At 40.1% G+C, this 15280-nt stretch overlaps 2 long non-coding RNA genes across 3 annotated transcripts; both read left to right on the forward strand.

Annotated features, from left to right (window-relative positions):
- The first annotated feature begins 8272 nt into the window (after positions 1–8272).
- LOC110675291 lies at positions 8273–8681 on the forward strand. Its single transcript, XR_002499341.1, has 3 exons — positions 8273–8476; positions 8539–8608; positions 8661–8681. It is a non-coding gene; the product is annotated as an uncharacterized LOC110675291 (long non-coding RNA).
- Positions 8682–14528: 5847 nt separating this feature from the next.
- On the forward strand, positions 14529–15186 carry LOC110675292. Of its 2 annotated transcripts, XR_002499343.1 has the most exons (3): positions 14532–14809; positions 14872–14941; positions 14994–15186. It is a non-coding gene; the product is annotated as an uncharacterized LOC110675292 (long non-coding RNA). The 2 variants fall into 2 exon arrangements; XR_002499342.1 differs by having other exon boundaries at positions 14529–14809; positions 14872–15186.
- The last annotated feature ends 94 nt before the right edge of the window (positions 15187–15280 follow it).

The following is a 15280-nucleotide window of genomic DNA, read 5'->3' on the forward strand; positions in this document are numbered from 1 at the left end:
ACTACTCATCCTTTGTTACACATTTATGTTTTGATCATGTAGTGTACGTCACTTCTAGTATTTTGGATAAGATTTGTGTTTTCCAACAGGGGGTCTGCGGATCCCCGATCATGTGAAAAGCTCGCAGAAACAGCACCTTAAAGTTTGAGAGAGAGGAGACAGCTCACTGACAGCCGGCATGTTTTCTTGCCTTCTTTGACTTCTTTTATTAATTCTTGGGTTGCGAACAACGATCAGATGAACTTATTTCGGTCAAAATCATATTTACTTCATGTTGTTCACGATAAAAAAGGATATGGATGCAAACCAATCAATAGAAATTCGCCAACACAGAACTATATTTAGGTATTCAGCTTTCCAAACGAATCAATCATCGAAAAACACTTAGAAATTTTAGTTACGTTTACTTGAATTTTGACGCTTTTTCACGTTCTGCCCTCCGAATGTGTTGGTTTTCCAGTGACAATTGGTGACAGATTCCCTTGACTTTTGGGAGCTCACAATCTAAGCCAGCTGTCTCCTCTCTCTCAGCTTACAGTGAGCCGTTATTTCGTGGTACACAAGGTTGGGAAACAGTGGGTAAACTGCGAAATGCAAGAAATTTCCATGAGTTATTTTTAAAAGAATATTCAAAATATTTGTTTTGGCATACATTTAAAAAAAATCAACTTATTTATCTATAGATTCTCCGAGGAATTGCACAAGACATCGATTTTGCTATTTGCATGATTTATAATATGAATTTTACAAGGAATTTCTTTAGGGATCTGGATACTGACTCGACCAGAAAGTTTCTACAATAATACATTAAGATTCTTGTTAGGAATGCCTTCAAGTTCTTAGTTTCATTCGAAAATTCCTACAACAAACTTTTCATAATTTCCATTTATTGAATCAAAACAGTTTGCAGGAAGTTTTATACGAATCATTCTTGGATTTCAATAAAAAAAATTTCAGGAATGCCTTCAAAACATTCCATGGAATATTCAATAGTATAAACGGAGAGAAAGTATATACCGTAAGGATGCCATTCACCGCTCATTTAACTGAAATGCTGTTAAATGAGCGGTGAATGGCGTCATTAAATTCTGTCAAAAATCGGTTTTTCGATATTTTTCGCAACTTTTTGCGCTAGATGCAAGATAAAACTTTTGTTTTTGTAGGAAAGAAGTTGAAATGTGAACAACGTATAATGGTACCGAATAACACATATGCCAATGATACATCTGTAGGGTGCCATTCACCGCTCATCCTAAGTATAAGGCTCTATATACACAACTAGTTGGAATTAATTTACTTTCATTAGCTGGCTGTTATCTTTGTACTATAGTACAACAACGTATTGAAGCGTGGCAGCTAAGAAGCATTTTTCGATCTGCCATAATAAAATCATTGTTCAACTCATGTTTACGACCTTAAACAGCCTAAAATTATTATTTTTAAATAGTATACAATATTAAATCATATGAATTTCATTCTGACACAATCCATTCTGGTATACTAATACATGTTGATGATTTTTATTGCGAAAATTTGTTCAGATTTTTCAAAATAACTCAATGAGCGGTGAATGGAGCATGAGCGGTGAATGGCGTCCTTACGGTATGTGATTTGGGCTGCTACCTATCTCTCTGTGACTGAACAGCTGATTGAAATTCTCTATGATTTATTCGAATACAGTGAGTTTTGAGTTCAACTTCCTAAATTTCACTTCAAAGGCACTAATCTCGTGAAGGAAGCATCTAACAACAGTGCACTTTTTATTTTGGCTTTGTGCACTAGCAGAAAGTTTAAAATAAAGAAGATCAGGAATGTTCGCCTACTATTTCCCCGCTTTAGTGCCTTTGAAAACGTGAGTATGGGCCCAACTTAGCCATTGTGACGGCCATCTTTGGATTCAGAGATGTTTCACTTCTACTTTCTTCCAGCCAACATACTTTACACATGCTGAAATGTGCATAAGTTTTTTTTGTTTCTCGATGGATTTTATTGACATTTTCAGAACTTCGCGAAAAACAGTACTAGTTTATGGTCCGGAAAACTTGGGGATATGATCCAAGTGGTTCCGGATTGTCTTGGGGTACCGAAAAATGGTCAAATCATTACTTGAACGACTATCTTAAGACTCAGATGAGCTGAAAGGTTGGTGTCTTCGGCAAAGTTGTTCAGCAGATCAAGGGCTATCTAGCAGTAACCAATCTAATTAAGAATTTATCCGCTAGTTGGCGCTAAAAACTTATTTTCTTTCAACTTTTTGTATCTCGAGATCCCGATAAGTTATAAGATATTAGACAAAGTTGCTCAGCAGATCAAGGATTATCTGGCAGTAATAAATATAATTGGGAATTCATCCGCTAAATGACGCTTGTAGCAGATTTTTTCATTTTTTTTAAATATCTCGAGATCGTGATAAGCAGCATTCGTCAAATAAAGGGAGATCTAGCAGAGACAAACATGACTGATCTAGTAATTTTTAAACAATTAAACACTTTGTAGTGTACAATTGTGTACAATAGAATGTAAATGTTATAGACGACGGTGGTGATGTTTAACTTGAATGCGCTCACTATGAGCATTTGAGTAGAAGTAAATGCCTTTATAATAACACATTGATAACAAAACATGTTTAAGCTATGAGTTATTGAAAACTTTCATAAGTCGATGTTTCTCTACTCGATATCGACAACATTTATTTACATTAATTACATTTAATTGTGTGGAAAGTTAATTTATTCTACTCTATCATAAAAAATCTAAACACAATGAATTTTCTCTATCGCCCGATTTTGCACTCACCGCATAGTGCTGATAGAAATACGAAACACGGAATATTTTCAAAAAGACCAAGCGGATAAACTCTCAATCAGGTTGGTAACTTTCAGATAGCCTTTGGTCTTTGGTCTGCTGAACATCTTTCCGTAAACACCTGCCTTGTAGCTTTTAAGATATAGAGGATTTTAGGAAAGTTTTACTAGTGCTATTTAGCGGATGAATTCCCAATCTGGTTCATCACTGCCATATAGCTGTTGATATGTTGAGCAACTTTGTCGAAAACACCAGCTTTCTAGCTTAAAGGGTGTCCCAGTAAGTATGGGCACGACTTTGATAACGATAACAAACAAATACATCTATATAAATAAAAATGGAATGGTGTTTGTATGTCACGAAATGGTTTACGAACGGGTCAACGGATTTGAATGATTCTTTCTCAGTTTTGTTCGTCAGGGGTTCCGACGTGTTCGTGTGTATAAAAATCCCAGGATATTCACCGGGAAAGTTGAAAAAACGAGCGCGAACGAAACTGTCATTTTATATGGGACGATCAAAAAGATTTTTTCAACAGCCTACTTGATGGCAAGACGAAGTTTGCTAGGACCACTAGTATTTTTATATTTTTGTATTTTTCCTTGGGCATTTTAAATGCTGCCTGTGAAAATTTTATTCGATATTATAACCTTTAACATTAAATTTTTTGAATTTTATGAAATCAATTCTTATTCAGCCAGCACAGACCCTACTATTGTGTTTTGTTGTAAAACAACTAGTAGGAATGATAGTTTTTATCAAAATTCTTTGATGTGGTGAGTTTGAGTACATTATATTTAGGATGTTCCACTTGAAATTTTGTTTAAAACCTTATTTGGCTTTGTTTGGAAACATTTGACTAAATGGTACAATTAAAAAAAAATCGCTTGATTTTCTCTTTCCTGAAATTATAGCTTTTCAGGTGAGAAATAAAATATATTCATTTCAAGTTTACTTATGTCAAACATCTGTACTTTGGGATAGACAACAAACATTTTTGATTTTTACATGTTTTAACAGATATACAAGACCCTAGTTAAGACCCTTTTAAAAATCAACCACAGCTAAAATCGGGTTTTTAGTCTCTATTAAAAAATCATGTACCTAACGGACGGTCCATTATTACGTAAGACAGTTTTGGCAGTTTAAGATACCCTCCATGATAAGATTTATTGTATGAAAATAGTAAATAATCTGTCTGACGCGTAAGAAATCTACGCGGAACGAGGTAAACGTGACACAAAATTCAAAACGCAGTCGCCCGCGCGCGGCTTCCTGCGATCGTCAGCTAATATCGCATCTTCTGAGACACCCTATATCAGGATCTACAGATATTGAAATTTGTTGCTAGCGCCATCCAGCCGATAAATCCCAAGTTTGATTTATTACTTTGATCTGCTGAGTAACACATCAATCTAAACAATCCGGAATAGCTAGTGAACCACTTGGACCACATCCCAAGTTTTCAGGATCATAAACCTAAAGAGTTTTTCGGGATGTTCCGAAAGTTTCAAACAAATCCATCGAGAAACAAAAAAAGTTATGCACATTTCAGTGTGTTTTTCAGCGTGTGAAAAATGTGTTGGCTGGATAAAGGTTAATCTTACTTTCTTAGTAGGATATTCCCACACTTTTTTTTTTTAATTATAGAGGGATTATTAGAGCATGTTTAAGACAAAACTACTAATTGAACTTTTTTTTCTAAGGATATGATAATTGAATGTAAACCTAGAACTACTTCATCAACAAATCACAAAACCTTGATTTTTTATATTTATCCCATGTCAAAGGTTTTCTTAAAGGTCAGAGTCTAATATTGTTTGACTTTGCTTTATTCTATGCGTGCATAATTTATTTATGCTCGAAGACGCTTCAAACTTGTGCGTCCCTGACCTATTTTTCACAACAATGTTCGTGATCTTTTGGCTCTAATTTCCACAATTATTAGCCGATTTCAATGAAATTCTCACACAACACTATTCAAGTTTCATGATCTGTACTGGGAACCCAAGTCTAACGGTCGCTGTCAGAATTATATGGAGGTTCCGTGGGGTCTATCCGAAGGTCATTTGAAACCTTTCCATAATTATGTTGCACAGATCAAATAAAACTGTATAATAAAGTATTTGTAACTGGATCTTAAACCATAAATATAGAGTAGTGATTGGTCCATTGAATCTGTTGCATGCTCCTTTGTGGGCGAGTGACGGAATCCGGATTATTTGTGTCCGAATTGCGTTGCGCGAATGAAAAAAAAACGAAGTGTGCGGGTAAAAACGAAACGCATCAGTAGTGTTAGATCTGTTCAATAAGTTGCATGGTCCTGTGAAGCGACAAACGAAATCGGTATCGGTCGTCCGTGTATATGCTCACGTAAGCATCTAAAATTATAATTTTATCGTTTACCCAAACGAATCCTTTAATATATCCAAATTCCCAGTGTTTTCTAGTGGAAGTGCAGAAGACTCCTCGGCTTCCATAAAACAAACAACACGTCAACATTTCCCTCCCATCCCCAAATTGACCTGCATTCGGACGCAGCCAGCGCCGTTATTGTTTGCTTTAATAATGAGAGCACCAGTACTTACACATTGAAGATGCTACTGATCCTGAGTAGCATTGTTGGTTCCCTGTGTAAGTACAGCTGTTCTTGCAATAACGGAGTAGCAACTGCGGGTGGTCAATCATGCTCATGCTCATGCGGATCTTAAACCATAAGTATATTCCGACTCTTTCATCTCATTTTGAAGTATTCTTGCCAATTTTGGATTCCCTGAAACCGGTTCCTGGCGCATCAATTTGCGACCAAAATTTGATCAGTACAAATTATATCATGCGACACAAGATTTTATTATGCAAGTATAATACAATGCACATTGAGTAATTGCAACAAAGGGCCATCTACAAGTACTTCAGGAATAAACTAGAGCCGATTTCGGGACCCTAGAAAAGGACGTCATGACGCATCAATTCGATGATTGCAATCTAAATCATGCAAAACATCATTCTTCAAGCTTTTTCACCGGTAGTATGATATGATGCATGTTGAGTAATTTCTTGAAACATAGGGCCAATTACCAGTATAGCCGCGATCAATTCGATGATGTCATGCGACACACCAATCTTCAAGATTTTTTCTAGGAGTATAATGTCTTGCAACATAGGGTAATTTAAAAGTACTCGCGGTTTGTTCTGGAGCCGATTTTCGACCGTGGAGCAGGACATCAACCCTATAATTGCAATTCATAGCATGCGACACAACAATCTTTAAGATTTCTTGTCGGGAGCATACAATGAAGCACATTGTAACACTGTAAACACTATAGTGTTGTTTGATCTGTGCAAAATAATTAGAAAAATGGCTCATATGACCTTTAGATAGACCCCATGGGACCTCCGAAAAAATCCGGAACCGACCGTCCTACGTGGGTTCATAAAACTTGAATAGTATTGTGGTGTCGTGTTAAAATTTAATTGAAAACGGTCAAAAGTTGTGACAATTAGAACCATAAGGTCACAAAAATTTGGTTTTGAAAAATAGGTAAAATAAAAAAAATTGCAATATCTATCAACATTAACTATAAAACAGATGTGGAATATTATTCAACAATTAAAATTCATAAGTTTGTATCAGTCTTCTAAGATCATCCTTCTGCTCCAAGATTTAAACAAGCATGCTTTGAATCCATCTCAATAAGCGGGATCGTTTTGAATCCTGATTTTTTCAATCTCAGCGTGCGGGATTGGTGCCAGGATTCAATCTCAGGATTGATTCACTGCCATTGAGCTCACAGGAGATCAATTGAATACAAGAATACAACATGCTCCCTGAATGAAATAATACTAAATGTTCCTCGTGTCCAATATAAATATTCGACGTTTCAATGGGGATTCGGATGAACCAAACCTATGGAACGGGAGGCGCAATAGTAAGAAAAGCAATAAAATTATATCGAACGTCAGGAATGTCCTAGAGTTGTATCAAACCACCCTACTGGTTGGCCCTACTGGCGGTCATTACCAGCCTTGGTAAAGTGTATGAAGTAAAACATTTTCCCGTCACAGCACTATGTTCGGTAAATTCATACAGGCTCTTGCGGAAGTCAGTTCTAAAATTCTGGTAGCATATTATTAATATTCTCTGATTGAAAGCAAGGAAGCCCGTCTTAATGGAAACTCATTACAGCACAGTAGTTTCGAAGGCTGTCATAAATTTACAATAGACTCACCCCAAACGTCCTGTCAGACAGGAATTTTCAGACAGAGTTGCCAGAAACATCAATGCTGACTCGATTTATTTTACCATCAAACAATTGATCAAGGATTGAATCCTGGGATTCAATCCTCCCATACACGTGGCATGATTCATTGCATGCCTGGATTTGAACCAAAAATGCGCGCGAGTCAAATCTTGCTCTGGTGATTTTAAATCTCAGCAGCTCTTGGCAAGGGATTTTTTAAAGACTGGTTTGTATTCTACGAATTTTAATACGGTACCGCGGGGCAAGTGGGTAAATGGGGTAAGTGAAAATTATTTGTATATCTTACTGAATATGTGAATTAACGTTTTTAACTCATGCGTGAAACTTTGAGGCTATTAAGAACATTACGATAGGTAAGAGATTTTTGAGATTGTTCAACCATTATTGCATATTAGAGCGAAAGATTGTTAACCTATCAATTACTACTCCGTAACAAGTTGGCGGTGTACAATCTTCTTTTCATATTTTCGGTGTAAAAAAGTTTCGGAAAATAATTTCCTGTACCACTTCTAAGTTGTCCCCTCTGACAGTTTTAAACTGCAATGAAAAAAAGTTTTAGAATTAATTCGACATAGACTTAAAAATAACTAAATTGAAACACCGTCATTTTTCTAATCACGTGGGGCAAGTGAAAAGTTACTCATTAGAGATTGAATTTGTGTTTTCTCGTTAGGTAGCTATAAGTATATATGGTGCGCAATCATTATAGAATAACAGAACGTACTGATAATTCAAGAAACACTATACTCAAAGCGTTAAAAGCTATTATCATGGCATTTCTCTGAAAAAAGGTTGTCAAATATTACGATATTAACATGTGTACTTCGGACAGCCGATTAAAAGAAAGACGTTGATTGAAAAATTTCAATATAAGAGAACGCACGGAAATCTAGTGGAATGTCTATGTAAAGCTAGTTGAAAACATAAAAAATGGAGTATAGGTCTACCCACATAAGAATGTTTCCAAATACTTTATTGGAGGATTTCGTTTGATTTCTCCCGAAGAGTTATCCGACGTCAAATCCGATTTTTATAAAAACAAATAACAAGCGGAGAAAATTCTACAGAGCAGAAATGCAATTGCTGTTCTATGATGTAAGAACTACCATTGAAAATGTTGCAGTTAAAATGTTGTCGAATCATTTCAACAAATATAACTGAACAGAAGAAACTTCAAGTAACAAGAATAAAATGTTCCTGTTGGCGTAGGACAATGATCGGCAACCCTGCCGTCAGGATGTAAATACGCCCGTCTATACTTTATAGACTAGATATACTTCAGTTGCTTGTCATATCATTCTACTTGTCATCTTCTAAAGAAAGCATTGATCGAACAACATTGTTATAAAGATTTCCCTGAATTTATTACTTTATTTTTATAAATAGTTGCATCCTGAAAATCACTAAAGGTATACGATACGATAATACGATTGTGCAATTATTCTAATTTAACTTAGCAATTCTAATATAGAACCCGACCTACGTGGCGGAACAGCGGATTGAATTTATTGGCCAATTAGCTTGCAAGGCCCACTGAAATAGTAAGTAAGATTGTAGGAGTAAAAATGGATATTAATGGATTTATAATTGTAGTTTTGAAGCGGAATATACGACTATCAAAATCAGTGAGACGACCTTTTATTTGTTGGCCAACAAAATCTTCAAAATATTTCACGATGCCAGTGACGAGAAGTCCAATGCGGAATTCTAACCTCAACCACGATGAGGATTGTGAATGCATCGCCTGCGATAAACCTACTACAGTGGATAACATGGTCCAATGTGATGCCTGCAACGATTGGTGGCACTATAAATGTGCTGGTGTCACCGATTCCATTAACGATAAACCGTGGAGCTGCTCCAAGTGCGTTGGAATACCATCGAAAGCCTCGTCAATTAGTTCTATTTCAACGCGCGCTTCCCGATTGGCTGATTCTATGAATCGCCTGAAAGAACAACAAGAATTGGAGAAGCAGCGCATGGAATTGAAACTGCAGAAACAATTTCTTGATGAACAGCAGAAGCTATTGGATGCCACCATCGCCGAAGAAACAAGAAGCCAAAAGAGTAAAGTAAGTCGTCGTACGGCAATGTCACAGGTAAAAGATTGGTTGTACTCAGAAGAAGGCGCAGTGGGAGGAAGTATTGAGCCACCAGCAGCCTCTCGGGTTCAACGCAATTCAAATACGGTCGATGGAGAAAACCAAGAGCTGAATGGTGCAGCAAATTCGTTGAAGAACTTACAAAAGAAGTTAGACGACTGTCAACAACAACCAAATCCATCAAATGAACAACTCTTGGAGTTACAGGACCAGTTGGATCAGTGTAAGCAGTTGCTCGCCGAACTTCAAGTTACAACTAGTACTCCAGTAAAGGCAACGGGAGCGTTGCCTAAGGTTCGTACGAACGCTCCGGAGATGCAGACAAGCAGCGGTTTGGAACATTACCCGAGAGATCCTTGCATTCAGAGACCCCCACCTGGTTTTGCCTGGGCCGAAAGAAGAATCAATACTGGTGAACGAAACGTCGACAAGCAGCAGCGTATAGAACGCGCGCCCCTACAATCAAATATCGAAAATCAGCAAATCCAGCCTCCTCCGATAAATATACAGTGCAATCTACCAATGATGAACTCTGGACCAACTCCGCAGCAACTCGCAGCCAGACAATCCTTAGCGCGAGATCTTCCGGCCTTTACAGGGAATCCATCGGAATGGCCAATTTTTATATCGAATTATAATTACACGACGACTGCTTGCGGATTCACAGATGGGGAAAACATGGTTCGCCTTCAACGCTGCCTTAAAGGACACGCGCTGGACACTGTTCGTAGTCGCTTAGTACTGCCTCAAGCGGTACCGCAGGTGATAGAAACCCTTAGAATGCGGTTTGGTCGGCCGGAAATGCTAATTAATTCGCTGTTGAAGGATGTACGATCGCTTCCAGCTCCAAGGGGACTCGAAGGATTGATCGACTATGGCTTGGCAGTCCAAGCGCTGTGCGACCATGTTGTGGCGGCCGGAGAACAAGCTCATCTTTCTAATCCCACACTTTTACAAGAGCTAGTGGGAAAACTGCCGGCAGATCAAAAACTTATGTGGGCTGGTTACAGGCGTGGGGCTGCACAAGTGGACTTGAGTACATTCTCAAACTACATGGCTGACGTTGTACGAGATGCATCGAGCGTCGTTCAGTATGATCAAGATGTTGGAAAAACAATTATCACTGGTAAATTGAGGACTAGAGGATATGTGAATTCGCACATGGTGAACGATGAGGAGCCATTGGATGAGCCAAATGAACCGAAAGCATACGAATGTTTATTCTGTGGCATGGAAGGCCACCGTGTACGAGAGTGCAATGGATTCAAAAATCTCAGCGTAAACGAGCGTTGGCGAAGAGTGCGATCACTAGGACTTTGCCAGAACTGCCTGTTTAGGCATGGAAAAAGGTCGTGTCGAAGCGCAATCCGATGTGATGTAGATGGCTGTTCATACCGACACCATCCCCTTCTTCATTCGTCTAAACAAGCTGTAGTTACTACGCCGGTAGAACACGCAGTAAATAATGTTCATCGCTCATCTAGCTCGGGATTCTTGTTCAGGATCATCCCGGTCACGATCCATGGAAAGAATTGCTCCATTGATGTCTTCGCCTTCTTAGACGAAGGATCTCAGCTAACGCTAATTGAGGATGACCTTGCAGAACAGTTGGACCTGATTGGTAATCCCCATCCTCTCTGTCTTCACTGGACAGGGAACACTTCACGAAGAGAGAAGAATTCGAGAATGGTCTCATTTGAAATCTCTGGAAAGAACCATGGTGCACTTTTCAAGGTGGCGGAAGCACGAACTGTAGATTATCTAAACCTGCCCAGTCAAAGTTTCCACCTGGAGGAGGCGAGGAAACGTTTTAGACATTTGCAAACAGTTCCAATGCAGAGTTACGAAAACGCCGTCCCAAAATTGCTGATCGGGATAGACAATTTGCGCTTGGCAGTTCCACTGAAGGTTAAGGAAGGAGATGGAACCGGTCCTGTAGCGGTTAAAACCAGACTCGGCTGGTGTGTGTATGGTGGGCAGCCTGATGGTCCTGTTGAAACGTACAGTTACCATGTGTGTGAATGTAACAAAAACTGTGAGCTACACGAAACGATGAAACAGTTCTTTGAGATTGAAGCAGTAGGCGAAGGTACGAAGACAAACGTACTATCTGAAGAAGACCAACGCGCCCAATACCTTCTAGAGAGTACGACCAAACGCATCGGACACCGATTTGAAACCGGATTACTGTGGAGGGAAGAAAATATCAAGCTTCCACAAAGCTATTCGATGGCACTACGCAGATTAAAATGCCTAGAACGGCGCATGGAGCGCGATCCCGTTCTAAAAGAAAATCTTCATCGACAAATTAAGGAATACAGTGAGAAGGGATACGCACATCCAGCTTCAGAGGAAGAACTCTCCAAAGCGAATCCGGATAAAATCTGGTACCTTCCTGTGGGAGCTGTGACCAACGCTAAGAAACCTGGCAAAATACGCATAATATGGGACGCGGCCGCCAAAGTTGACGGAGTATCTCTCAACACTGCTTTGCTGAAGGGTCCAGATCAGCTTGCTTCGCTTCCTGGTGTTCTTTTCCGATTTCGTCTGTACCATGTGGCGATTAGCGCAGATATTCAAGAAATGTTTCACCAGGTACATATTCGTGAAAGTGATAAACATTCGCAACGATTCTTGTGGCGCTCAGACCCTTCCGAAAAGCCAACGATCCATTTGATGGATGTTGCCACCTTTGGCTCTACGTGCTCCCCAGCGTCCGCCCAATACGTGAAGAACCTTAACGCGAGGGAGCATTCCGGCCAATTTCCTCGAGCAGCGCAGAGTATAATCAAATGTCATTACGTGGACGACTATTTAGAAAGTTTCGACAGTGAAGAAGAAGCCTATCAAATAGCAAACCAAACTCGTCTTGTTCACCGGAATGGCGGGTTCACTCTTCGTGGATGGCGTTCGAATAGTGAGCGAGTTCTAGCTCGCCTTGGAGAAGTGAAGTCCTTTTCCTGTAAGAACCTTAGCCTCGTTGGTAATGAGCAATCCGAACGTGTCCTTGGCATGCTGTGGACCCCTCGAACAGATGAGTTAAGCTACTCTACTCACATGAGTGAGGATGTGCGAAAATTGATCGCCACCAATATGCGCCCTTCGAAACGACAAATACTGCGATGCGTGATGACTTTATTCGACCCACTGGGAATGTTGGCGCCTTTCCTAATACACGGAAAAGTACTTATACAGTACTTATGGCGAGCAGGCGCAGATTGGGATGAGCAAGTAGACGACAACGCATTTGAACTCTGGAAAAAATGGACCAAAATGATCGAATTTATTTCAACCATTCGTCTTCCACGTTGTTACTTTCCAGAGGCCACTTCGGAAACCTATAACTACGCCGAAATGCATGTTTTCGTTGATGCCAGCGAGACTGCGTATTCCTGTGTTGTGTACCTCCGCACGTTAACTCGAGAAGGCAATCCACAATGCGCTCTTGTCGCTGGCAAAGCTAAGGTGGCACCAGTAAAGCCAATGTCGGTACCAAGATTAGAGCTACAGGGATGTGTACTTGGAACTCGCTTGATGAAGTTCGCCTTAGAGAACCACAACACTCCTGTTATCAGAAGGTGCTTGTGGACAGACTCTACTACGGCGTTATCATGGATTCGTGCAGATCCTCGAAACTACCGTCCTTTCGTTGCTCACCGTGTGGGAGAAATCCTTGATTCGTCGAAGGCTAGTGAATGGAGATGGATCCCCTCAAAATTGAATCCCGCAGATGAAGCGACCAAGTGGGGAAGTGGCCCCTACTTCACCGAAGAAAGTAAGTGGTTCTGTGGTCCTGATTTCTTAAGACAGTCAGAGGACAATTGGCCACAATCAAGAAAACAGTTGCCTGTAACTACCGAAGAAATGCGCCCAGTCGTCCTATATCATGCGGTGATAGAACCGTTCATCAACTATGAACGATTTTCTCGCTGGGAGAGGCTACACCGTGTAATGGCTTACGTGATCCGCTTCGTCGACAACGCTCGAACAGGAAACCCGAGACGCACGGGACCACTACTTCAAGAAGAGCTGCTAACCGCTAGAGAAGCTATCCACAAGCAAGTGCAACGGGAAACCTATCCTGATGAGGTGCTGATATTATCGAGAAATGCGGTTTTACCTTCAAATCAACGAAAAGCGATCGATTCGGGGAGCGTTTTGTACCAATACGTACCGACCATGGATGACAGGGGTGTAATTCGCCAAAATAGTCGAGCGAGGAAGGCAAAACATCTGCTCGCTGACTTTCGATATCCAGTACTCATGCCTAGAGAACACCCTGTGACATCACTACTCGTTGATTGGTATCACCGCACTTACAGGCATGCTAATCACGAGACAGTGCTTAACGAAATGCGACAACTGTACATGGTCCCGCGACTCCGAACATTGGTACGAAAAATTTCTCGCAATTGTCAGTTATGCAAACTTCGGAGGGCCCTTCCACAAGTTCCGCCTATGGCTCCGTTACCTTCAGTACGTCTTGCCGACCATGTTCGCCCATTTACTTATACCGGTATAGACTATTTTGGACCCCTGTTGGTAAAAGTAGGAAGATCAAATGTGAAAAGGTGGATCGTTCTCTTCACCTGTCTCACGGTTCGGGCAGTCCATCTAGAGGTCGCCTACACCTTATCTGCTGCATCTTGCATTTCGTGTGTTCGAAGATTCGTCTCTCGACGGGGTTCTCCAATAGAATTTTTCACCGATAATGGAACCAATTTCCACGGAGCGGAACGGATTCTGCGAGAACAAATTAGTCAAGATCTTGCATATACTTTCACCAATGCTTCAACAAAATGGACTTTTATTCCACCAGGCGCTCCGCACATGGGAGGTGCGTGGGAGCGTCTGGTAAGATCGGTGAAGACTGCAATGGAATCGGCCTACTCAGTTGGAAAGCTAGATGATGAAGGTCTATACACAATGGTTGTGGAGGCGGAGCACTTAGTCAATTCCAGGCCTCTTACGTACCTGCCGATTGACTCGGAAGAATCTGAAGCACTCTCGCCAAATCACTTTCTCCTAGGAAGCTCGAGTGGAGTCAGGCAACCTCCAGCACCAATTTTGTCGTATCCAAGAATCATTCGAAACACGTGGGATGAAATTCGGCGAAGACTCGACATTTTTTGGAAACGCTGGTTAACCGAATATTTGCCAGTGATCCGTAGACAAGCTAAATGGTTCAGTGAAGTCCGAGCCGTTACTGAAGGAGATTTGGTTTTAATTGCCGATGAGGAAAAACGGAACGGATGGACTCGTGGAAGAGTAATTAAAGTTGTGAAGGACAGTGAAGGGAGAATACGCCAGGCAATAGTACAAACATCAAACGGTCAACTACGTCGTCCGGTGTCGAAGCTAGCGCTAATGGATGTAGAAGGAGAGCATCGTGCAGTCTTGGCTGGCAGCAAGATGCACCCGGGAGAGGATGTTGGCGTAGGACAATGATCGGCAACCCTGCCGTCAGGATGTAAATACGCCCGTCTATACTTTATAGACTAGATATACTTCAGTTGCTTGTCATATCATTCTACCTGTCATCTTCTAAAGAAAGCATTGATCGAACAACATTGTTATAAAGATTTCCCTGAATTTATTACTTTATTTTTATAAATAGTTGCATCCTGAAAATCACTAAAGGTATACGATACGATAATACGATTGTGCAATTATTCTAATTTAACTTAGCAATTCTAATATAGAACCCGACCTACGTGGCGGAACAGCGGATTGAATTTATTGGCCAATTAGCTTGCAAGGCCCACTGAAATAGTAAGTAAGATTGTAGGAGTAAAAATGGATATTAATGGATTTATAATTGTAGTTTTGAAGCGGAATATACGACTATCAAAATCAGTGAGACGACCTTTTATTTGTTGGCCAACAGTTCCTTTTTTTACATGTTATTCATGTTATTGTTCATTGAAACGCCTTAACAAATGTTAAAAGTAATAGGAATTGTGAATATAACTGTTAGTATTTGAATTTACTGCTGAAATCGATAAACTTTTCACAAGCGAAAAGTAAAGAGACGTTTTTCAAAAACTTTTTCTGTACTTTTTACTTCAATTTTACATAAAAATCAATTTCAGCATACTGCTTATATTTGGT

Source organism: Aedes aegypti, chromosome 2 (genome assembly GCF_002204515.2).
Source record: "Aedes aegypti strain LVP_AGWG chromosome 2, AaegL5.0 Primary Assembly, whole genome shotgun sequence".
Lineage (NCBI taxonomy): Eukaryota > Metazoa > Arthropoda > Insecta > Diptera > Culicidae > Aedes > Aedes aegypti.